General features: G+C 42.3%; 1 long non-coding RNA gene across 1 annotated transcript in view; it reads left to right on the top strand.

Annotated features, from left to right (window-relative positions):
• LOC103885327 overlaps positions 1-23474 on the top strand; it is a 98904-nt gene that overhangs the window by 27915 nt on the left and 47515 nt on the right. The gene's annotated exons all lie outside the window — the stretch shown is intronic.

Raw genomic sequence — 23474 nt, 5'->3', positions numbered from 1 at the left:
GCCTCTCTGGTGTGTTTGAGGACATTCTCATGGATGATATTCTCAACTGTGTTTTCTAAGTTGCTTGCTTTCTCTTCCTCTCTTTCAGGGATGCCAATGAGTCGTATATTTGTTCTCTTTACATAATCCCATATTTTTCAGAGATTTTCTTCATTCTTCTTTATTACTTTTTATTTATTTTTGTCTGACTGATTTATCACAGAGAACTAGTCTTTGAGCTCTAAGATTCTTTCCTCAGTTTCGTTGTTTCTGCTGTTAACACTTGTGATTGCATTATGACATTCTTGAAGTGAGTTTTTCAGTTCTTTCAGATCTGTTTGGTTCTTTCTCAAAATGGCCATTTCATCTTTACTCTCCTGTGTCATTTTCTTGTGTTCCTTAGATTTTTTTGGACTGGGTTTTGACTTTCTCCTGAATGTCAGTGATCTTCATTCCTATCCATAATCTGAATAATATTTCTGTCATTTCAGTCATTTCAGATTGGTTAAGAACAGGGGGACTAGTGTGATTATTTGGAGGTAAGAAAACACTCTGACTCTTTGAGTTGCCAGAGTTCTTGAGCTGGTTCTTTCTCATCTGTGTAGACTGGGCTGGTGATCCTTCACTGTTTGAAGTTGGTGTCCTTTGAATGGCTTTTTCTTTTTATCTTCTTTGATACCCTTGGGGGTTTGATTGTGGTAAACAGTGGGTTCAGTCAACTGAGTTCATTTCTGGAAGATTTTAGGGAACCAGGGCCCAGGTCAGTACTCCTGGTCTGCATGCTCTAGTTTTGTGGGGCTGGTACCAGGTCCCTGCCTTTGTTCTCTGGTCCTTTGAAATTAGGAACCTGTTGCACAGGAGGAGCCAAGGTGTTCTTGGTCTGCTGGCCACAATACTCCAATAAGTGGTACCAGCCAAAGTGCTTCATAGGGGGTGCCAGCAGCCATGGCAGCATGGCAGATGCATGTCCCTAGACATATTTATATGCATGTCTACAGATGGATGAATAAAAAATAGACAAATAGATGGCTGACTGGCTTGTTGGAGAACAAGAAGGGGATACTTTTGTGAAAGTTGTCAGAATAAAAAGTCACTTGTGTTATAAAAAAAAAAAAAAAAAAACCTCTGACAAATAGAGCCAAGGAAGCCATGAAGAGAAAGGTTCACATGCATAAATACTTGGTAACAAAAACTACCACAAAAGACTGCAAAAAACACAACCTTGCACAAAGGCTATCACAACCTTACACAAAAAATATTTCTGTGAGAATATCTGCCCCCAACTGCCTGTCCAAACTTGGACTGGTGTCACCCTTGTTATTGATCCTTGTAACCCAAGGAAAATTATCTTAAAACAATTATGTAATCCTCCTCGTTTTTCATTTAAAAGCCTTTGTCTTTCTTTACCTCCTTGAATATGCATATAGTTTACTATGGCACACACATTCCCATTGCAATGCTTTATTCCTGAATATGTATAGTTTTCTTTTAGAGACTCTGTCTCTGTTTGTTATTTAGGTTGACACTTTTATAAAAGTGGAAACATACTACAGATAATCATGGGTATGCTATCTTGTATGTTACCTGGGCTCTACTCTGTATTCTGGGATTTTGTTAATTGTTCTATATCAGGGTTCATACTTCCCATTGGAGTGTGTATTCTGTTCTTTTCATTGGTTCTTAGGTTGGGTTATCTCAGAGGCAGAAACCGAGACAAGAAAGTTAGTGGAAGCAGTTTATTTGGGAGAACGTCCCAGGAAGCACTGGTAGGTGAGTGGAAAAGTGAGGAAGGGAAGGGAAGAAAGCCAATAAAGGGTGTGCCAGTAAAAGGTTACTTTTGTGGGCCGTAGGAGCAGCTCAGTCCCACCAGGGAACTCTGGGAGGCAGTGCAGAACACATATCAGAGTTACTGCAATTGACAGTGGAGAAATTGGATATTTATCCCACCTGATGTCAGTCATTGCTTGAGCATTGCTGGGAGGAGCATTAACTTCCCAGCACTTTCTGTCTGCCCCATGACAGGCCAAATGGGCTCTGCTGATCAAAAGAACACTCAGAGGCTGGGCGTGGCAGCTCACGCCTGTAATCCCAGCACTTTGAGAGACCAAGGCAGGCAGATCACTCGAGGTCAGGAGTTCAAGACCAGCCTGGCCAACATGGTAAAACCCAGTACCTACTAAAAATACAAAATATTAGCTAGATGTAGTGGTACATGCCTGTAGTCCCAACTACTTGGGAGACTGACGCAGGAGAATTGCTTGAATCTGGGAGGTGGAGGTTGCAGTGAACTGAGATCATGCCACCTGCACTCCAGCCTGGGTGACAGAGCAAGACTCTGTCTCCAAAACAAAACAAAACAGAAAAACCCTCAGCTGTAGGTGGTTGCAGTTGGAAGCTCAAAAACCAGATACAGAAATTGTGAATGCTGAGGGGGTGTGGGCAGGGCCCCAACAGTGTTGGTATTACTCGGGGATTTTGGATTGTTTTCCCAGTTCAGCCTGGAACCCTAGAGCCTTGCATACTTTTCAGAGCATCAGAGCCATTGCTCACTTCTCTATTTATCCCTTTTCCTCCAGCATTCATTTCCATCATTTCTCAGTCAGAAGATGAGAGAGATACACATATGCACTTAGTATATATATTCTGTCTTGATTTGGAGGTTTTGGTAAGGATACTCAAGATTTTGTTGACTGTCTTGTACTGTTTCTGGGGGCAGCAGTAAAGGTAGGAGTTGAGCCTTCCTGTGTATCTGGCTTCTCCGTTCTGTCTAGAAGTTGGTGTTCCTCCCAAGCCCTTCCTGCCAGTCACCTCTCATAGTTTTTAAAGTTATTATATAATGATTTAAAAATGTGTCCACAAATTCTTTGACATTCTTCCTCCAAAGGGCAGAGGCTAATTCCCCTCCTCCTGAGTGTGGGCTGGACCTGATGATTCTCTTCTTTTTAATTAATTAAATTATTTATAGAGATGAGGTCTCGCTATGTTGGCCAGGTTGGTCTTGAACTCCCAGCCTCAAACAATCCTCCTGTCTCAGCCTTCCGAAGTGCTAGGATTACAGGTGTGAGGCACCATACCTGACCTTGATGATTCTCTTCTAATGAATAAAATACAGTGTAAGTAAGGGTATGTGACTAGCAGATCAAAATCATCCCGATTCCCCCCAGCTTGAAATCTTGGATCACTGACTCTGAGGGAAGCCAGCTACCCTATTGTGAAGCTACTCACCAACTCTGCAGTGAGATCCACAAGATGATTCTGTGAGCAGTCATGAGGAATGAAAGCCTCTGGATAATAGCCGCACGACAGAGTTAGGAAGAAGATCCTCTAGCACCTGTCAAATCTCTAGACGGTAAAACCTGAGCCAGAACCACCCAGCTAAGCTTCTCCCAGATTCCTGGCTCACAAAAGCTGTGAAAAGAAATGTTTGTTCTTTTAAGCCATTGAGTTTTGAGGTAATTTGTTAAGTGGCAGTAGATAACTATTAATAATAAAATTGTATTGGATTTTTCCATTTCCTAGTTTGGTTCTTTTTGGTAAATTTAAGGTTGACTTTAAAAAATATTTTTTGCTCTCCTTTTAAAGTGTGTAGTTTTTCACCATATTAAACAAGAACTTTGATATCAACTCTTTGCCTCGAATATGGCACGATATGTTAACCTTTGCTTTTCACTTCCTTTTTTTTTAGAAAGAGGGTCTTGCTCTGTCACCCAGGCTGGAGTGAAGTGATGCATCCTCAGTTCACCGCAACCTCTGCCTCCTGGGCTCAAGCAGTCCTCCCATTTCAGCCTCTTGAGTAGCTGGGACTTCAAGTGCATACCACCATGCCTAACTAACTTTTGTGTGCTTTTTTTTTTTTTTTTTTTTTTTTTTTTTATAGAGATGGAGTTTTGCCAGGCTGGTCGTGAACTCCTGGACTCAAGCGATCAGTCTGCCTTGGTCTCCCAAAGTGCTAGGATTATAGGTGACAGCTACTGCACCTGGCCATTCCTTTTTATTATACGTAGTCATTGGGGATCTGGGGCAACTTTTGTCATTTTGTTTCTGGGACAATAGTGAAGAGGTAATTTATTCAGTGTGTCCTTCCCCCTCACATTTTACCTATAAAGAGAACAATGTGGAGAGGTTAATGCTCTTAATTGATAGAGACACTAACAAGTTCTAGACAAAAAAAGGCTTTAATGTAGCCTCCAAAAACCTCTTCAACATTTGTGGTTTTTTTCCACACCTACTTCTAACAATCCTCTTGGATTCTCTGGATTCTTCGTAACCTCAGTCACGGACACCACTACTGTTCTCTCCTTCTGGTTCATACTGATTAGAAGTGGCTGTTCCTCTGCATCACCAGGTTCATAACCTCAATGTTCTCTGTTCGAAATCTCTTAAGAAATATTTTTTCCTATAAATTTCACATTTGCATTTTATTTTTAGAAATATTGCATGAAGGACATAGAACAAAGGGCAGAATCTGATGAATGGGGAGATTATGACCTCATGAAGTTAAAGCAGAGTCTCTTAACCTAGAAACTAGAGAAAGCAGGTATTCCCTTCTAAGCAACTCTAGCACCTCCATTTTATAATAAGTTAAATCACTTTAAAATAAAAAAAATTATGTTGAAATGTAAGCATGGGAGAACAGAGCTTCAAGACATACTTGATGATTTGAAAAAAAAACTCTTGTAGAAATACACACTTAAAAATGAGAGCACAAACTAGTACACATTCTGTGATAAAAATCATGTAAAAAGGGTGGATATATATGGATATAGATTTGGAACTAAAGAAATGTAAATAGATATTTTATTTAGGCCTAGACACCACAGGTACATTTTTTGAAACCATAAAAACAAAACCTTTCTGGAAGGAAGATATATAACTACATATGCCTGGGTGGATTTCTGTAAACATACTGCAATGGAGAATTTTTAAAAGTAAATTGGTGCCGGGTGCGGTGGCTCACACCTGTAATCCCAGCACTTTGGGAGGCTGAGGCGGGTGGATCACTTGAGGTCAGGTGTTTGAGACGAGCCTGGCCAACATGGTGAAACCCCATCTCTATTAAAAATACAAAAATCAGCTGGGTGTGGCAGTGCACACCTGTAATCCCAGCTACTTGGGAGGCTGGGGCAGAGAATCACTTGAACCTGGGAGGCGGAGGTTGCAGTGAGCCGAGATTGCGCCACTGCACTCCAGCCTGGGCAACAGAGCAAAACTCAATTTCAAAAAAAGAAAAAAAGTAAATGGGGCTGCGGTTATGAAGGAGAGAGAAAGAGAGCATTCTTTCCTTCTGGCTGAAGTGGGTTTGTGAGATAAGACTTCCCTCGTATCTGTTTTAAAACGGTTCTGTGCTTCTTTCCCTCTCCCGCTTGGCCCCCTTTTGCTGTGGTCTGTTTTTCTTCTCCTCTCTTGATAGAAAATCTCCAAATTACTGTGTGACTGATTATTTTGCCTGAACAAAAATAATGATAATAAAACTTCCAAAAACTGAAGTATGGTAAGTTTCAATTTTAAAATCAGACCAACAAGGTGGTGTCTCAAGAGCTGAGCCTGCTGTCACCTTTGGCTTCTAAGAAACAACCAACAGCCTGCCTCAGTCTTCTACGTGTGTTTTCAGACCTCTGAGTATGGAAATAACCTAAGGCAGGGAGCAAAGGCCATACAATTGAAAGAAATAAATAGGCCTGCTTATTAGGTCTCCCTATAAAACTATTTATGATCTGTTATGCCTCATCTATTAAAGAACGTAATAAGCACCACAGGTCACATTACAGATGTGCATGTGGTTAACTTTAAAAATGCGGCTGTCTCCAGAAGGAATTCCGTTTGAAGAACGGCCAGTTACAGTGTAATGTCAAACTGTTTCCATCTGCCCTGTGGACTGCTGAACACTGATCATTTATGTCAGGGTCGACAAGGCCATTTTCTTCCCTGGGTAGGAAAAAAAAAAAAAAAAAAAAAGAGGGTAGCGGAAGTATACATCAGGCCAGAGGGGGTAAATCTCTACAGAGAGGACTCTAGCTATGAGATGGTAGCTGGGTAGAGGTGACCTTGCAGAAGGCCAGGTGAGTATGTTCAGGAATCTGGGTACACTGTAACAAATGGGAAGTCCTGGCCAGGATGTGTCTGTAATGGCAAGCTTGTAAAGTGGTATACAGCCCCGCTGTGGCAGTTAATCCCTGACTTGGCATCTTTGGGAGAGCTGGGGTCTTCTATCTTTTTATAAATGAACTGCAGCTCCGGGTGGTTGCAGTGGCTCACACCTGTAATCCCAGCACTTTGGGAGGCCAAGGTGGGCGGATCAAGAGGTCAGGAGTTTCAGACCAGCCTGGCCAATATGGTGAAACCCAGTCTCTACTAAAAATACAAAAATTAGCCAGGCGTGGTGGTGCACACCTGTAGTCCCAGCTACTTGGGAGGCTGAGGCTGGAGAATCGCTTGAACCTGGGAGGCAGAGGTTGCAATAAGCCGAGATCACGCCACTGACTCCAGCCTGGGCGATGAGTGAGACTCCATCTAAAAACCAAAACAAAACAAAAGAACTGCAGCTCAGTTTCTTATGTTCCATTTCATCCTGTGACCTGACCTCACACTACGTGGGTCAAAATAGATGTCTTTGAAATGCATGTGATTTCCCTAAGTTATTTTAGTGTCAAAACTTCTGGAATTTGCCTAAAACATAAATCCACATCCCTTTCCACCTTCAGGCTTCATTTTTCACCTTTTCCTTGCAAGTATCAGTATCTATATTTTTTTATTCATGTCTTTTTTTCTTAGCTTTAAATTCTGGGTTTTATGACCCTTGCCTTATTATCACAGATTTCTTCTCTCATATGGCTTCCTGCTTTATTGTCTGTGGGCATACTCGCTACCTCTTCTGAAAAATTCTCTAGAGATTCTACACTAGGTCAGATCTTTGCTACTGGCAGCACAAGCTTCATCCCTGCACTCGCATATGGCGGAAGAGACTAGCTGCTTTTCATATGTCAACTCAAAAGATGAGGGATTTTTGAGGGTAATACCATCGTAAGCGGCTTTCATTTTCTTTGTACTCTAAAATTTTTTTCCAAATGTTCAATAATAAACATTACTTTAATTTACAATTTTAAAAGATGAGATATATATCATGAATAACCTTGGCTTCCTTTCATAAACCACTATGGCTCTATTATTTTATCCAAATCCTTTTTGAAGTTACATATTTTACCCTTTTAACTTATGAGTTCAAGAGCATTATAAATTGCCACTCATGATGAAGTAGTGATGTATTTGATTTATAAAAGACAAATATCTAAGTTTGTCATTTTAGAGAATTGTACTTCTTTAGTCAAACATTGAATATTAGTCATGATTCTCATAAAACTTGCAAATGAATATAAAACATCTAAGTGCTATTCTCCTTTATTTTTTGTGTCTCTGTGGTAAGTAGTAAAATGAATTATAGCAAAGTCACTAATGTCCATTTAGCAGACGCTTGCTGGGTGTGGCTACACCAGAGGCTGGCTGTCTTGGTTAGGAGCATATGACAGGGAGTCAGTGCGAGCTGGGTTTGTGTCCTCACTTATCACTTCTTACGTCACTTTTTCTTTTTATTTGCATGGAGGGGGTGAGAAACAGGTGTGTGGGGGCAGGAGGAGAGAAGCAAGGGGGCAAATGGAAGGGATGTAGCAAAAGAGAGGATGGAGGTGGGGGAGAAGCAGGTGGGAAGTACCAGGAGGGTGAAGTAAGGAAGCAGGTGGGAGGAGAAACAGGAAAGCAAGAGAGGATGGGAAGGTGGTGAGAAGTGAGGGATGGGACCAGGGGAAGAGTAAGAGGTGAGGCTAGCAGGGAAAAGTGAGGGGGCAGGTCCTTTGTCATCTGGAACCAATTTTTCACCATTCTGAGCCTTTTTTTTTCTGACTTGCAAAATAGGGATGATAATAGCACCTACCTCATAAGATTAATAATATGACTGTTATGAGGATTATGTAATATAATCTATGAAATCCAAAGTGAAGGAAACACTACAAGATGACTGTTTCAGTTTCTTCAATAAATAAATTGAAAAGAAAATAAAGATGTTTTGCTCTGGAGGAGGGGAAGAGAGAAAGAGGACGGCAGAGAGAGCAAGCCTGAGTACATAGTACGTTTAGCACTACATTAATTTAAAGTTTTAGCTATTTATATTATGTGCTGTCCAAATTAAACTATACAACAGTTTACCGAAGTCAAATAAATGTTCATGACATTCTACTAAGTGCACTTCTAGGTCGTCCTGTCATTCAATGAATGTTACGTTGTACCCGCCAGGCCATTTGGGGTTACAGTGAAAGATAATGACAAACCTCACTCTTGGCCCTGGCTTTGATGATTATTAGATGTGACATCTTGAACAAATAATTGTTCCACTTCTACATTTCCTCAGCTATAAAATTTGGATGAACATAATACCTGCCTCACAAGCTGTTGTGAAGATTCATTACAGCATTAGGTGTAATGTTTAGCACTGTACCTAACACTCAAAAAGTATCAATCAATCAATAAATACTGCTTCCCATTATAGTTATCACAATAACCAACTTTTCACATGCCTTTAATAAGCTTATTATCCAACAGGGGAGATAAGACACATCCGACATGTCCGCAGAGAACTATAGCTCAAGGCCCAAGGTGAGGAATGGTGCAAGCTACATACAGGTGTTGTGGGAACACAGGAGAGAGTGCAGGGATTTGGATACAGGGGACCAAAGTCAGGAGGTTTGTGTACAGACCAGCAACAATTTTTAAAGAGCCACTCCTCTGACTGTAGGAGCCGCAGTCTCTGGGTTTTGAGTTCTCTCTTCAGAGAACTGCAGGGTAAACTGCTGTGAATGCAGACTGGAGATCCCCTGAGACGCCACCATCCCTGCACTGAGTGTGTCTTCCTGCCTGATGCATTTAAGTTACTGCCATGCAGCAGGCAGTTGATGGAAGCCTGTGAGGAGAAGGGCACTCTGGCTGAGCTGAAGGGGGGCAGATAAATAAAGCTCACCTAAACACTGAGAGAGCCCAAGCATTAGGATAAAGGGAGATCAAGGATTCCTCTGCAGAGGGGTTCAAGGACCTCACTGGGAGGAGGAACTTGAAGTTTCATAGGAAGTTTTCTGAGGTACCTGATTCTCTTTGCCCTCCTGTCTACGAGACTCAGGGCACCAGGGCCAAGAGGTAGTGATACGAGTAGGAGGAGCCCTGGATTTGATTCAAAGGATCGATTTGAGTCCTGACTTCACTACATACAGAGTGGCCTTGGGCAAGTTGCATAACCACACTGGACTGCAATTTCCTCAACCATAAAACAGGTTTAATAATACCTGCCCTCAGTATCTCATGGGAGTATTGTGAGGATTGAGCGAGTCAATGTATATGAAATATGAGTTATTATTGCCAGTGACTTCGGTCTCTTTGTCCTTGAGTTTGGATATGCTTTGTGTGTCTTAAAATGAATTAATCACTCAAGTAAGTATTTCTGCGACTAGCCTTGACCAGGACAGATAAATAGGAAACACATTTCTTTAAAGGTCATTTGTATTTAGGTATGCTTCAAACATTTTCTTCATTTATTTCTTCCCTCAGGGAAATCCCTGTTCTTTGCATGATAGAATACTTACTCATCTTTTTGTAATTCAACATGAATACTGCAATCACTTTAAAGTCACTGGTAGGAAAAGCAGGTTTCTTCTAGACTCCGCCATTTGCTATAAAAGGTAAAAGATGACCTTGTCTGAAATATAGGATGTAATTATTTCAGATTCTGAAAAAAAAAAGTTCTTTGAATAAACCATGCCTTTCCTTTGAATGTTTCTTTTTAAGAAAACTGCAAGCTCTAGCAAGAAAGATACCACAAAAATAGAAATGCCAATCTCTAAAGATCCCAAGACACTTTGAAAATAATAAATAATTAATTTTTTTCAAGCATCCTTAATATGATTAATCTTATTTTAGAGATGAGGCAAGGGAAGCCAACAGAAGTTAAGGGACCTGCCCAAGGTTATAAGCAGCCAAGCCTAGAATAGAAGCTGATTTGGAGCTCAGCACTTCTTCTAATGAAAGGGTCTCAGTTTAGTACAATTACTGAGTTTGAACAATGTCATATGCACTGTGGGAGACATCATCTAAGAGCCCATAATCTACTAGGGACCACCCTCCCAAAAAAAGTATAAAGCAAACAGCAGTGAATACTATAATTAGATGTCAAGATGTCATAAAAGAAGAGAAGGGGAAGAGATTAATTATGACTCAGGCAGAAGGGAAGTCTGGGTATATTTTTACAGAGGAGATGGGATTTGAGCTGAGGCTTTGGGAATGGGTTGGACATGTATAGGAGAACATGGGAAGGGGGACCAAAGGGACATCATCCTGGGTAGAGTTCTGGTTTGCATCAATAACTAGGGATTGGAAAGCAAAGGAAACACTCTTACAAAACAGCAAGTAGAACTGGGTTGTTCACAGAATAGAGAACAGATTGCCAAGGATTTTGAATTCTAAATTGAAGAGGTTGGATTTTGTTAGCCATGATGAGCCGTTACTGGCTTCTGGGTAGGTAAGACATAAGATAACTGTTCTAATACAAAATAGCAACACAATACAAAAAAGACACATCCCCTGCTCCCTAAGTAGTCAGTGCTTATCAATAGGCCAAGAAGTGTTAGGAGTAGTAGGAGTAGAATGCTTTGGAGGCACAGACTAGGGGTATCCAAATCAGGGAAGACTTCCTGGAGGAGGTTTTTACTCTAGCTAAGTCTGGAAAATGAATAGAGATTGGTTAGGTAACTAAAGTACAGAAGTGCATTCTAGGTAATGACACTTGAAAGGTAAGAACTAGCATGAGAGGTTCAGGGAACAGCAGCTCCATGTGGCAGGTCACAGCTGTGTGTAGTGGTGGGTGGAGGACAAAGGATAGGAGACGAAGCCAGAAAGGTCAGTGAGCCTAAAGCATAAGAAATTGTATGTGCTAATTAAGAGAATAAACTTCAACCTGAGAGGTTTTAAAGGGTTTCTAAGTAGAAAAGGGACTCTGTTAGACAGGTGAAGTTCTGTTAAAACAGTTCCATTTCTAGTAAGAGCTTGACCTAGGTCGGTGGCAAGCCATGAGACTAGAACAAAACTATAATTTGGATGGAGAATTCAGACTACGCAGAGTGGAATTAAAAATCAAGACAAAGTCAGTGGCCAGGCTTGGTGGCTCATGCCTGTAATCCCAGCCCTTCGGGAAGTCGAGGCAGGTGGATCGCCTGAAGTCAGGAGTTTGAGACCAGCCCAGCCGACATGGTAAAACCCTGTCTCTACTAAAAATACAAAGGTGTGGTGGCAGGCACACGTAATCCCAGCTACTTGGGAAGCTGAGGCAGAAGAATTGCTTGAACCCAGGAGGCCGAGGCTGCAGTGAGCCGAGATTGTGCCACTGCACTTCAGCCTGGGCGGCAGAGTGAGATTCCATCTCAAAAGAAAAAAAAAGTCAACGGCTAAACTATGGGTTCGTACCAAGGGCTTTGGGATTTTAAAGAAAAACATGAAGCCTGGAGCATGATGCCAGGCAGGCTTCCCTGAATGGGGTATGGCTTGCATGAGGAGGGCATTCTGGGTAAGTGCCACAAGGCAGGAGGGGAGAGGCATTCTAGGCAAGCACCACAGGGGAGGTGGGGGGAGGCATTCTGGATAAGCAGCACAGGGCAGGTGGGAAGAGGTATTCTGGGTAAGCACCACAGGGCAGGTGGGGAGAGGTATTCTGGGTAAGCACCGCAGGGCAGGTGGGGAGAGGTATTCTGGGTAAGTACCACAGGGCAGGTGGGGAGAGGTATTCTGGGTAAGCACCGCAGGGCAGGTGGGGAGAGGTATTCTGGGTAAGCACCACAGGGCAGGTGGGAAGAAGAATTCTGGGGAAGCACCACAGAACAGGTGGGGTGAGGCAAAGCCAAGTTCCATGTTTGTGAGGAGAAAGGGCTGTATTGGTGGAAAGCTTGTATTATCCTATGAATAGTAGTATGGTAGGCTGGCTTATAGACGACTTTGATAGGAGTAAGACTAAATGAAATAAACCAGAAACTCACTGGAAACTTTTGAACAGAGTTTCATAAAATGACATAAAATGACATGACTCAGGGTATTTTAGTTTAGTTGCAGGTATTTGGGGTGGTTTAGGAGATGGAGAGAATGTCTGCTTATCCTGAAAAATCTGGCTTCAAGCTGTGGAGCCTTTCAAGTTCTCTATATCATTGTATTTTTTTTTTTAAGGGATAGCAATGAAATAAACATTTTTTTCCTACCACTCAGTTATAGTCTTATAGTATTAGCTATCACTGGCTAATCTAAGCCATATAATTGATGAAAGAAATGGAGTATTCCTAGAAAGCTAACTTTCTGTGGCATTAGGGCACTCGGCAGGCTTGCAGGGGCCACCTGTTTTTAACTTTGGTGAAGAAAGATTGCATATACCTCAGCGAATTTTCCTGGGACCAGTCTGGGTATCCCTGATGAATCACTGTGTGGCAACTTTAAATCCAAGTTACTGTGCTAAGGCACTCCCATGGGCTCAATAGCGAAACAAGGGAAGCCCAAAGGCACATGGAAGGAGAATGCAGTGAGTAAAAGAGAGACAGTCAAGCAAGAAAGAGTTTAGAAATTGAGTAACTGCATAAATCTGAGACCTGGATAGCCAGGAATGATAGGCCTATGGTGGTAAGATTCTTAAATCATGGCTTGGACCTGGGGAAGTAATAATATATACTTCCCCTTATCTGCTTCACTGGGGCTAGAAGAGCTCAAAGACTTAGAGCACAGCCAGACGTATAGTGGAATAGAAAAGGAATATACACTTATTAGAGAAATAAGAGGAGAGAGACCCGGGCAGATGGAGGAACACAGACCTATGGATCTCTGAGTAAAATATCTCCTATGCCAACCATATATTTAGTTACTGCTTCAAGTCATCGGCTTGTCTTTAGGAATAGCTTTGTTGTACTTGGGGTGTCTGGCCTGAGGGTATGTGACGTTTAGGATTTAATGCTGATGAAAGATACGAGAGATGATGATGGTTCTACGTCCTCAAATTATTCCACTTCTGAGCATCATTTAAAACAGTTGCCCCCTCCTTAAATTTTTCTCCTCTCTTGATTGTGTGATACCATAAGCTTCCTGTTCTAGTGACTTTCTTTTTTTTTTAAGACAAGGTCTCACCACTTAGTCACCCAGGCTGGAGTGCAGTGGCACAATCATGACTCACTGCAGCCCTGACCTCCCAGGCTCAAGTGATCCTCCCACCTCAGCCTCCTCACCTCAGCCTCTTGAATACCTGGGACTACAGTTGTGCACTACCACTCCTGGCTAATTTTTTAAGCTTTTTTTTTTAATAGAGACAGGGTCTCCCTATGTTGCCCAGGCTAGTATCAAACTCCTGGGTTCAAGTGATCTTCCTGCCTTAGCCTCCCAAAGTGCTGGAATTACAGGCATAAGCCACCACGCCTGGCCTAGTGGCTCTTTTTAAATTTCATTTGCTGCCTCTTTGTCCTCTACCTAACTTCCAAATATTGGAGTTCCATCGCAGGGCCTCTTCTCTTCTCTAGCTATCCAATCTCTGCAGGTAAGCTCATCCAGTCTCCCAGTTTAAACATTATATATATATATCCAGAAGACCCCCATATCTACAGTTCTGGCCACTCCCTAGAGTTCCTGACTCATGTATCTAAATGTGTACTTGATGTTTCTGTTTGGATGTCACACAGATATTTCAGATTTTATGAGTATAAAATTACACTTTTCATTTTTCTGCTTAATCTTGTCTCTTTTATCCCCAGTTAAATGTTATCACCATCCACCCAGTTGCTCAAGCAAGATCATCCGTGATCCCTTCCGTTGCTTCACCCAATTCATTAGCAAGTAGAGACCATTCTACTTTTTTTCCTTTGTTTGTTTTTTGAGACGGAGTTTTGCTCTGTTGCCCAGGCTGGAGTGAAGTGGCATGATCTCGGCTCACTGCAACCTCCACCCTCCAGGTTCAAACAATTCTCCTGCCTCTGCTCCCAAGTAGCCGGGATTGCAGGCACCTGCTACCATACACAGCTAATTTTTGTATTTTTAGTAGAGACGGGGTTTCACCATGTTGGTCAGGCTGGTCTTGAACTCCTGACCTCAGGTGATCTACCCGCCTCGGCTTCCTAAAGTTCTAGGAATACAAGCGTGAGTTACTGCGCCCGGCCCCATTGTGCTTTTAAAATACATCCCAATCTGCCCATTTCTTTTCATCACCTCTGTTAATATCACAGTATAAGCCTTCATCTTCTGTGGTGTGGACTCCTGCTTTGCATGTCTACCCAGGCTTCACCAAGAAGCATGTAGCATAACATTCTCATTATGGCCTGCAAGTCTGCATTGTCTGCCCATTCCTACAAGTTCAAACCCATCTTGCTTTACTTTCTTCCTTGCCCACCCCTTTTCAGATCTTTTTTTTTTCAGTTTCTCTAACGTGCACATTCTTGATTGAGTTCCCTGAAAATGGTTTAGGGGCAAGGTAGGGGTGATCTGGAAGGAGTGAGGGCATGAGAAGAGTGGAAAGAAAAGGAAAAGACAAAACCAAGTGCATTATTTTGAGATTGCTGTTTTGGGCAATAAGGCTCTATTCTGCTGAGATCTCCCAAAAGGTATACAGAATGCCTTCCAGAGTTGTGAACCTAAAGGACAGGAGACTGGGACACTGTCTACCAGCTCCTGTCCCTGACAATTGAGGGTTGTTTGGGGGAGCATTAGCACAAGCTGCCCTGTGGCACTATCAGAGAAAGTAGAAAGAAGCTCAGAAGCTTGAGGTGGGTGGCTGTCAGCTGGAGGTGAGTTTGGGCTTTCAGGGAGCTATTCATCACAGCTGTGGCTGAAAACATGCAGGCTGAGGGGCTGCTATGAGAGACTACTCCAAGCTCTTTCTCGTGTTGGTGGCTGCTTACATGCTGTTCTCTTGGCCTCCATGGACTTCTCTTCATCCCAACTCTGTGAGTAGCTGGAGTCCTCCCATCCTTTAGAGCTCAGTTTAAATAGCATTTCCTCAGAGATACCTTCCCTGTTCTGCCAATCTAAATTATATTTCCACTGATGGTCTCCATCACAGTACCTTCAGGACATATGCCAGGATTTGTGATGATATATTTTTGTGTTACATGTTATGTCTGTCATCCACATGAGTCTGTAACTCCCTCTTTTGTTCCTCTCTGAACATCCAGTGCCTGACATTGTATCTGGCAAATAGTAGGTCCACAACTAATGAATGAAAGAGAAAAAGCTATACGCCTGTATATGTAGCCCAGAAACCTGTCTCAAGCCTATCTTTTGGCAGCACAGGCAGGGGGCCTTGTTCTCCATCAAGCCTGCCTAGCTGTTGAGAGAGCTCAGGTTTTCTGGGCCATAACTGGGACAATAGTGGGAGAAGTTTCAGGGCACCGTATGAACAGGGGAGGATTTGACAAGTGTTCGTGGAGCTTTCACTGTGGGTCAGACCCTGTCTAGGCGAAGGGGATAGGAAAATTGTGAAGACCCAGTACCTGTTCTCATAGAGTGGTCATGAGAATCAAAGGAACTTACAAGTGGCAAACCGATTGGAAGACTGTAAAGCACTAGGCAATATGAGGCCTTTTGATGGTGAAAGGCTGGGCTAGGCCAGGCACAGTGGCTCATGCCTGTAATCCCAGCCACTCAGGAGGGTGAAGCAGGAGACTCGTTTGAACCCAGGAGGCAGAGGTTGCAGTGAACCAAGATTGTGCCCCTGCACTCCTTGGGCAACAAGAGTGAAACTCCGTCTCAAGGAAAAAAAAAAAAAAAAAAAAAAAAGCTGGGCCAGATAGTTCTAAGGAGCCTTCTGGCTTTTAATCTCAGGCATTTGTTATCAAGTGGGGCAGGGAGGATGAGTGTGTTGAGATCTGAGGGAGATTCTTGAACTATTTAAACTAATGAGGTGCTTGAAAATAGTTTTGCTCACAGCTCTCAAGAGCTGCCTAGCACTTTGGACGATGGTTTCAGATATAGAGTGCAGCTGTGCAGTTCCCAAGCCAGGTAAGACTTTGGTTCTGTGCCACTTTCTGTATGGTAAGTGAGTAGCTAGGTAGGATTAAATCTGATATGCTTTCTTTAAATTTTCAGCTCATGACTTGATACATTTTTCTTTGTAGTAATAGCCAAAAATGAATGGTAACATTGAACAAAATTTGGTATAATTTATCTCTAAACTTGCAACTGAAAAGTAAATTTTCATATTAAATATGTTCTGTGGTAACATCTACTTTAACTACAGTATCTACTAATACAGAATCTGAGTGTTAGAAAGACCCTGAGAAATAAATGTATTCATTGCCCCAGGTCTCTGAGTCTCCTAAACTGCTGCTCAATGTAGACTCTCCATTCATGTCTAAGTGTTCAGAACGTCCCAGGAATTCAAAGAGGTAACATTCTGAAAGCATTGGCAGGTCACCAAGGGATAGTGGAATGAGTAAGGCCTGGGAATTGGGAGACTTGGTTTCCAGTTCCACTCAGCCACTACCTGCTGTGCAGTCACAGGGACAAATGCCTCTGGTCTCAGTTTCTCTAGTTGTAAAGGGTTACCTGACTTTTCAGATTTAATTGTTCATGGAAGACACAGAGAGACAGTACAGTACATTTATTAAGAGCTTGGTTCCTGGAGCCAGACTGTCTGGATTCAAGTCTGTGCTTGAGAGAGTGTTGGCCTAGAAGATCTAGAAGCCCTAAACACACATGGATGCTGAAATAAATATGTGCGGCTCAAAATATTTGAATAAAAATAATAGTAATTTTGACTATTATATTAACAGTAGTGTCAAGTATTGGTGTAAGTTGTGTTGGAATATAACAATAGTGTTAGGGTAGTATTAGTAGCACCCTGGGGTCCCATAAAAATGTAAGCTTCTGTTTCTTTAGGAAATTGACTTTATTTTTCCTTTTAAATAAAGAGGAAAGGGTCCTCCCCAATATTTTTTTTTTCCCCTTTGCAGTCCTAATTGTTTTGCAGCATTGGAAAAACAAATCAAATATTTAATTTTTTAGTGTTTTAAGTATATTCTCTTTCTTCTGAAGTGGTACAATCATTAAGAAAATGTTCTCAGTTAGATCCCCCTGCAACCTTCACTAGATATGCCACCAGTGAAAAAGATTTACCTAAATGGAAACTTTCAAAAAATTTAAATCAGTAAGAAATTAAATTCAAACGAATTTCAAAGGTGATGACTTTGTAAGTGTTTGAACTCAGGCCTCCAATAGAGAAGTGTGGTAGGGAGGAGAGTGATAGCAAACCCTCTCCTCTTCACCATGCAGGGGAGGAAAACATCTTTATCTCCCCCTCCCTAGGTGTGTGGCTGAAGTCCCTGTTACATAAGACAGATTAGCAGAGAAAATTTGACACATTTCGTTAGTGTAGGTTTTATGTGACATGAGTCTTCATAGGCAAATGAAAACCCGAGCAGTTAAATATATATGTGTGTGTGTGTGTGTGTGTGTGTGTGTGTATCTCAGGTTTAATGAAGAGTGGACAGTTGTGGAGAAATATGATTGGGCAAAACAGTGTGATCTGATGGTAAAAACCAAAGCAAACTTAGCAAGGCCTGTTAGTTCAGATTCTTCTCTGTGATGTTGTGTTCGGAGATAAGGATGCTCCTTTCCTCTGGACATAGCGAGGGCATCTCTAAAGTGAGGATCTTAGGACCTGCTTCAGGGTAAGGTCAGGAAATCTCCCCTGGGTTTTATGATCAGCTACAGGAGAAAAGGGGTAGAAGGTTGGAGAGACTTTACTGCTTCTGCTTTTTCTCAAATGCCAAGGTGCCATTTTTGGGGGTAGCATGTCCTCAACCCCATTACTCATTTCCCACAAACTGGGAAATTTTGAGTTGACTGTAAGGAAATATCGAGTTCTCACCGAGGGGCTCAGTCATGAAAAAGGAGGTACTGTAATTTTGTTTGATTCCATACAGCATGTAAAAGAATGATCTGGAAAACTTCCCTGCTCTCAGGTTTGTGAGCCTAAGCACACAGCTTCAGGTTGCCCCAGCTCGTTTCATTCTTGCTTTCTGGGCATAGCCCTGTCTGCAGCAGCCTCTGAATGTGGCCTAAAAGGCAAAAAAGTACAACATCCCAGTGGGCTTTCTCAGCCCTGTACAATTACGTATATAGGCGACCTCCAGCCTCATTCACCATCTCCCAGCATTTCTGCATTCTGGTTTCAGTTCACCTCCTAGGGTCCTCGACAAATCAGTTTCCATCTTTGCAGCCACAGACCCTCGCCCAGAAAGTTGTAGTGTGGTTTTGTGTACTGTCTCTTCAGTTTCAGGGGCCATCCATTTGAAGATGTGCTGGAGTTCTGCTTCTTTCCTACTTTTCTCCACATCTTGCACAGACAGAAGTGTGTTGAGGATGACTCCTCCACCCTCCCCCACATTCCCAATCCTATAAGTTGGGTTGCAAAGAGCTGTTTTCCCCAGGCAGGGAACTCTGCCTATCGTATTGATTTCTTTGGTTGTCTGGAGAAAAAATGCAAAATAGTGCATCCACCCTTTCCCGTTTCTCTTCCAGGCAGCAGCTGGTGGGTGCAGTGACCCCAGCCTCAGAGCTGCTTTGGGCAGCTTCTGACGTCTTCTCGCTACATAGACTCCATCAGTTCTGTTGTGAGCTGCATGTTGCAGAAATCTCATCTGTCCTATTTGGAGAGAAAGATTTAAATGCTTGAAGAAAGGTTATAGAGCATTCCTTTTTCCTAGTGACACAGCATTCAATCACATTCAGCTCCTGCTAGTTTTGGGAGAGGCAGCTTAACAGAGTAGAGTTCTAAGAAGAATGCTGTGTTTTGTAGACACAGATTGCCTCCCTGGAGATTCAAGGGAATGCCTTAGGCCATAATAGCCTGGAGGCCAAGAAGAAATTTCTGCCCTGGAATAACAATTGGTCATTGAGCTCTGATTTTGACTGAGTTGTTCTCCCTTCTACTATGCTGCCCTCCACTTCTTCCCCGTCACCTAATCCAGAACAGACACTCTGGTAGCATGGATAGCCGGGGAAGGAGACTGCCAATGAGCAGAGACAGCAGAGGACAGGGGTCTAAAGTTGAGTCCATTTGCCCATTTTGGGGGTATAAATTGTGGACCAGTTGCAAGAATGTGTAACAGAATACACATTCGGGATTTGTGGTCACTGAGATAATAATAGCTGATACTTTATAATGTTTTCCATGTAACAGACTGTATGAAGTGCTTCACTTATAGAAATTATTTTATCATTATAATAAGTCTTCGAAGTGCTTCCTCTTACTTTCCTTTCTTTTCTTGTCTTTGGAGACAGGGTCTCACTCTGTTGCCCAGGCAAGTACAGTGGCAGGGTCATACATAGTTCACTGCAGCCTTGAACTCATGGGCTCAAGTGGCCCGCCTGCATCAGCCTCCTGAGTAGCTGAGACTACAAATGTGCACTACCATGCCAAAATAATTTTATTTTATTCTATTTTTTTTTTTTTGTAGAGACGGGGGTCTTGCTATGTTACCCAGGCTGGTCTTAAACTCCTGGCCTCAAGCAATCTTCCTGTCTCAGCGCCCCCAGTAGTTAGGACTACAGGTGTACACCACCACGCCTGGCTAATTTTTATCTTATTTTATTTTTTGTAGAGACAGGGTTTGGCTGTGTTGCCCAGGCTGGTCTCAAACTTCTGGCCTTAAGCCATCCTCTGGCCTTGGCCTCCTAAAGTATTGGGATTACAGGTGGGAGCCACTCTATCTGGCTGAGATGGTTGATTTTATTATTATCCTCATTTTATAGTTGAGGAAACTAAAACTTGGAGAGGTTAAGTAACTCGTGTAAGAGCACACAATTAGTAAGTTATCTAAGTACAGTTCAAATCCTGCTCTGGTGTCTATACTTTTAATCACAGCACTATACTCTGACTTTTCCAGGAGATTGTTAGTTTAACAATCTCTAAGGTTCCCAATCTTTGTTTTATGGGTTAGAGACACAAGAAATTTGGAGGCCTAGGAGGCTACTCCTAGTGTTATGCAGGGCTATTGACAAAAAGAACCCATTGCGCAGAAGAGTTGAGATGAATTATAATTTTGATCTGAAAATGAAATGAAATAAAATAAAGTAGAGGAAAACCAGAAAATATTGACTAGGGAAGGAAGATGAAAATAAGAGAAAAAAGGGAAGGATAGTGAAACTACATTTATTCATTTGATTACTAAATGAGTGTCTCTTACATGCCAGGCAATGTGTTGAGCCTTGTGCTAGACACTGGAAACTAAGGGCTTACAAAAAAAGAAGACACACTTTTGCCTCTGGGAAACTTTTACAGGTTGAACATCCTAATATGAAAATCCAAAATCCAAAATGCTCCAAAATCTGAAAGTTTTAAAGTACCAACATGAGCCACAAGTAGAAAATGTCACATCTGACCTCGTGTGGTGGGTCATACTCAAAACACAGTCAAAACTTTGAGTCATGTACAAAATTACTTAAAATATTGTATAAAATTACCTTCAGGTTATGTGTATAAGGTGCATGTGAAACATAAATGAATTTTCTTTAGACTTGGGTCCCATCTCCAAGGTATCTCATTATATGTATGGAAATGTTCCAAAATCCAAAAATACCTGAAATCTGAAACTCTTCTGGTCCTAAGCATTACAGATAGGAGACACTTAACCTGTAGTTTACGGGGGAGGGGGAGGGGTGGGTGACCTTCATCAAATAGCCTCATACATAAATTTCAAATTATAACCCCTATTTAGTGCTATGAAGGAAACAGTCACGGGGCTTAAAATAGCATAATAGGGGCCTGACCTAGTCTGCCTCCTGGTTAAGATGTGTAGGACAGAGATTTGATGAATTGCCTCTCTTAGGGGAAAGTGAAGTTGATTCTGATATTCTTGAGTGAATAAAACTTGCAGACAAGATAGTCATCTTAGTGTTTCATTAGAAAAAGTTTGACAAGGAACCATAATGGGCATGATTTTGGCCTTTAAACTCTCTTCTCCTTCCCCTACTTGTTCAAATTTTAACCTATTTCTTCTGGCCCAGTGTCCGTTTCTCTACACTGTAGCTCCTAAGCCACTGTCATTTCCTCATCGGTAACAGTTTTTCCTTGGGTAATTGTCTACCGAAGGGTTCATTTGTCAACAAGTCCACTCTCATGCCTCAGCTTGGCAAAAACATCTGGGAACCAGTTGTCTAACCTAAATTTCCCTCCATCCTTCTGTGTACCCCTGGAAGGTTTACCTGAACCAAAAGGCTGCAATATTCTTCATTGCTTACTAGACTCATTCTCTGAGTCTCATTTTATATTTTTATTTTATTTTTTGAGACAGGGTCTCACTCTGCTGCCCAGGCTAGAATGCCATCACCTTCCCGGGCTCGACCTTTCTGGGCTCAGCTGATTCTCCCACCCCAGATTCCTGAGTAGCTGGGGCTGCAGGTGAATGCCACCATGCCCAACTTTTTTTTTTTTTTTTTTTAAGAGAAGAAGTTTTGCCATGTTGCCTTGGCTGGTTTCGAAGTCCTGGGCTTAAGGAATCCATCCACCTTGGCCTCCCAAAGTGCTAGGATAACAGGCGTGAGCCACCAGGCCTGGCTCTGTCTCTAGATTGAAGACTATTTTGGCATTATTTTTTTTACCACATACACAATGTATACTTTGTTACAGAGAAAAATGCATGAAGTAAATCCCATTTCTTTTATTCTCCCTTCACTCCACAATGGGAAAGATTGGAACACTCAGAATTCTAAGATAGTGATAAAACAAGTAATTGTAGAGCAGTCCGGAATATCTTATGTCATAGTTAATACTGACTTTGTATGTTACAGGTAATATTGCTTTTCAAAGTGATATTTTTGAAGGTCAAAAAAATCTGACTAGCTTATAGTGCTTTAGACATTAGGAGTTATATTTAGTTGAAAATTAGGAGAATGGTTATTTTTACCATTACTATGCTACAACTGCTCTTTGCCAAGGATATTCTTCATGTGGACATGGAGTGATACCCAAAATGTTAGGTCATTGCCTCTTGACAGAGGCTTCTTGTGTTTAGATTTCAAAATCTACAGCCTCTGTTGAAGTCAGTAGACAGCAGGATAAAAACACACATACTTGAAACATATTCCCATTTTCTCCCTTCCCATTAAAACTGCTGTCCACAGGCCAGGTGTGGTGGCTCAACATGCCTGTCATTCCAACACTTTGGGAGGCCAAGGCAGGAAGATTGCTTGAGCCCAGGAGTTCGAGACTAGCCTGGGCAATATAGTGAGATCTTGTCTCTACAAAAAATTTAAAAATTAGCCAGGTATGGTAGCTTGCGCCTGTAGTCCCAGCTACTCAGGAGGCTGAGATGGGAGGATTGCTTGAGCTCAGGAGGTGGAGGCTGCAGTGAGCTGAGATTGTGCTATAGCACTCCAGCCTGGGCCACAGAGCGAGACCCTGTCCCAAGAAAATAAAACAAAACAAACTACTTCCCACACCAGGGCATAAAAACAGACACCAGAAGTCAAGAGATAGTATTTTTTATTTCCTTGCAGGACATAACAGAGATTTTGGCAAGATGCCCTGAGAGAAAGGACCTCACTATCTCAGGGAGTTGAGTCCAGCTGCCTCCCCACGCTGCCTACTTTTTAAAAGGCTGTGTCTCCCTCATTTCTGAGAATGTTTCCTGGCCTGAGGTGGGCTGCAAGATTCTAGAAGCTTCTGCTCTAGGCACTTGAAAGGGACCCCAGGTGACTACCCTGACACCTTTCAACCTGAGCTTTCATTTCCGGGTGACTGCCTCAGCCTGCTTGTCCTGTCTCCCAGGAATAGATTTGTAGGAATTTCATTATTGAGAGAGGTCAAGTGGAAACTATTGCTCAGAGAGAAAATTGTACTTCCCAAATGGTATAAGTCAAAGTAAGTAGCATGCGTTTTGTCATTCATTCAGGCAGTATCAGTTGAGCAGCATTATTTGACAGTCCTGGGCTGGGGCTGGAGTGTACGGTGGTGAGCAAATAGCCCTGGGCCCTGTCCTAGTGGAGCATGCTATCTACTAGGGGAGAGAGAGACTGATGAAAATGACTACCCAAATAAGTGATTACAACTGTGAGAAGTGCTGAGTAAGGCAAGGTAGGAAGCCAGGAGAGTGCAAGTGAGCCTGGCAGGTTCCTGGTGAGCTGAGACCTGTAGGGCATTGCCCTTTTTGTCCCTTGCACTTGGCTGTCTCCTGCCTGTGGCCTTATGGTCTGCTCTGGAACACAGATACCTAGTGGGGCAGGGCTTTCATGGGGAGTAACATGTATATTCACAGTATAGCGTCTTTGTTCAGCTCTTGATGGTTGGTCCCTGGGTGGCCTCTGGTATCTGCGGAATCAGTCTGGGCTCTCAAAATAAGAGGGGTGTTCTTCTAAGTCTTTCTCTGCAACATGTAAATTATTTAGATAAGGCATTTGACTAGGAGGTACATCTAAGAGTCACTACACTTTGCAAAGCATTTTAACCACAT

The sequence above is a fragment of the Papio anubis genome, chromosome 5 (genome assembly GCF_008728515.1).
Source record: "Papio anubis isolate 15944 chromosome 5, Panubis1.0, whole genome shotgun sequence".
NCBI classification, from domain to species: domain Eukaryota; kingdom Metazoa; phylum Chordata; class Mammalia; order Primates; family Cercopithecidae; genus Papio; species Papio anubis.
The sequence above is the reverse complement of the archived record's forward strand: the minus strand, read 5'-3'. Positions and strand labels throughout refer to the sequence as shown.